The sequence below is a fragment of the Musca autumnalis genome, unplaced genomic scaffold, assembly GCF_047663935.1.
Source record: "Musca autumnalis isolate F117 unplaced genomic scaffold, ASM4766393v1 scaffold_5, whole genome shotgun sequence".
NCBI classification, from domain to species: Eukaryota; Metazoa; Arthropoda; class Insecta; order Diptera; family Muscidae; genus Musca; species Musca autumnalis.
In genome coordinates this window covers 11,714,187-11,716,315 of record NW_027412088.1, presented here as the reverse complement: position 1 = coordinate 11,716,315, position 2,129 = coordinate 11,714,187, and the positions used below count along the sequence as shown (strand labels likewise).

The following is a 2,129-nucleotide window of genomic DNA, read 5'->3' as shown; positions in this document are numbered from 1 at the left end:
TGGTTGTGTGGCAAGTTTATTTTGGGGTGGGATATGTTTTTGTTTGGTGTTGGGGAGGGGGCAAGTTTCCCCCCTCAACTTGCTCAAAGTCGAGAAGAGTTTCACTCGCGAGTGGAATTCGAGCGAGTATTCGGAGCTCTGTTTAAGATTCGTCGTCTGTGACGATCTTATAAATGTCGTTTGAAGCATCGCGATTGTTTTTGTTCACAATTTCTTTGCACAAATCCACAAGAGCCTTTTTTGAGCGATCGGTCAATTTTGCTGGATCTAGCGAGAAAAATACATTTTTGCGACCAGGTTTCCATACAATATCAAATGTTAGTTGGTGGAAGAAATGCCCGAGGATGCCTCTATCTCACGGTATATAAGATGGCGATCCTGAATTATCCGTTCACGAACGGATTAATTTTTTTCTGTTACAACTGCCGATTTTTGGGCTGCTTGCGAGTGGCGGCCAGGATTGAATTCATTAAACCAGTTTTTCATAGTTATATAGGATGTCCCTTTATCGACATACATACATAGATTTAATTTGATTGATGCACTCTTGCCGTGATTATCCACGTCTAAATTTATACAAAAATTATCGGACGAAAATGTTCGAAAATAATTCAATTTTTTTGCAAAGTAATTTTTTTCAAGCCATTGTGAACAACCCTAAACATTGTCATATGTCATACTGTCCTGAGTACGATTAGGCTAGAAAATGTCAAACTTTCCAAAAAATGTCAAATGACGCCTGGCGACACAGCGTGTTGCCTAGGCCAGAAGATTTTTTAGTGCCCCTCGTATTATGTTACTATTTTCTATATATTTGTTCCTCCTTATTTTTCCATTAAACATTCAATTTGTTATTTTGTGTTTTAACACAAAAGTGACAAGTTCAATATCCTATTCTTCCATCTTCATCATCGTCATCATCATTTCAAATTACCACTTGTTTTCCACTAGAATGTATTTAAGCTTGAGAGCATTTAAATTAATACAAACAATTGAGTCGTCCATCCATCGTTTACAGACTGACAAACAAAAAAAAAAACGAACGAGTGTGAAAACATTGAAAATGTTAATGCAACTTGTCACAAATGAGTTGCAAATAGATTTCAAACTAAAACAAAGAAAATGATGATGGCCATTGAAATGTCTGAACGTAAATATAGATGACAAACATAAAAGCCGAAAGGGGTTTGTAGGGACAGGAGAGTCCCAATAGAAAATCAAGTCATCGACGACATTTTCGTCGACGATTCGTTGACGAAATTACCGAAATTGTCATGCACGACGCGATGCATGACTATGTCTTGCAAAGTGTCGTGGCAACAAACTCAAAAATTTTCAAAAAAGCGTGCTATGAAATTATTGTTCACATATTGATTCAAATATACAATTTTCATTTTGGAATAATTGTAAGATAAAAAAATCATCAAATTCTGAAAGCACGTCAGTACTAAACAGTTTGCTTCAAACAAAGAGCGGTAAGTGAGAAAAATTATCTTAAGGAACTTAAAAAATAATTTAAGTTATTCTTTTAATACATATATGTAGCGAAGTCATGGCAAATTCCGAAAATCCCAGCGGTTTTAAAAGATGCGCCAGTGGTATATGGTAAGATTATAGATTATTTTAGTGGTTATTGTCAACATCCATTCATAATGTTTTCTTTTTACAGAATCCATATATAAGGCAGGTCGCCCCTCCATAGGTTGTGATGAGAAAATTCAAAAATAGGTGGATCGGAGAATATTCTGGAACGAATCATTATTAATCTAAGATAACATTTATAAAATGATGTATTTTTAATGTAATAAAAATAAAAATTTGACACACGACAAGAAAATGAAATTGTCTTTAGTAGGGTCGTTAACGACAAATAGCAAGACAGTGTCTGTAAAGCTGTCGTCAACGAAAAAACGGGTTTTTTGTCTTCGAAGTCGTCGTCGACGACAGCTTCGCTTACCTTGTCGCCCAAGTTGTCGTGCATGAATACTGGGACACTTGTGTGAAAAAGTCGTCAACGATCCCAAAGGGCTGTCTGCAAGGAGTCGTGAACGAATTGGAAATGTCGTGTACGATTCATCAATGTTGTCTTAAAGACACTTTCTATTGGGGTATGTATACACATGTATACA

At 36.0% G+C, this 2,129-nt stretch overlaps 1 long non-coding RNA gene across 1 annotated transcript; it reads left to right on the top strand.

Moving 5' to 3' along the window:
- The first annotated feature begins 1,385 nt into the window (after nucleotides 1-1,385).
- On the top strand, nucleotides 1,386-1,815 carry LOC141405578 (uncharacterized). Its single transcript, XR_012413232.1, has 3 exons — nucleotides 1,386-1,475; nucleotides 1,546-1,605; nucleotides 1,670-1,815. It is a non-coding gene; the product is annotated as an uncharacterized lncRNA (long non-coding RNA).
- Nucleotides 1,816-2,129: the final 314 nt, after the last annotated feature.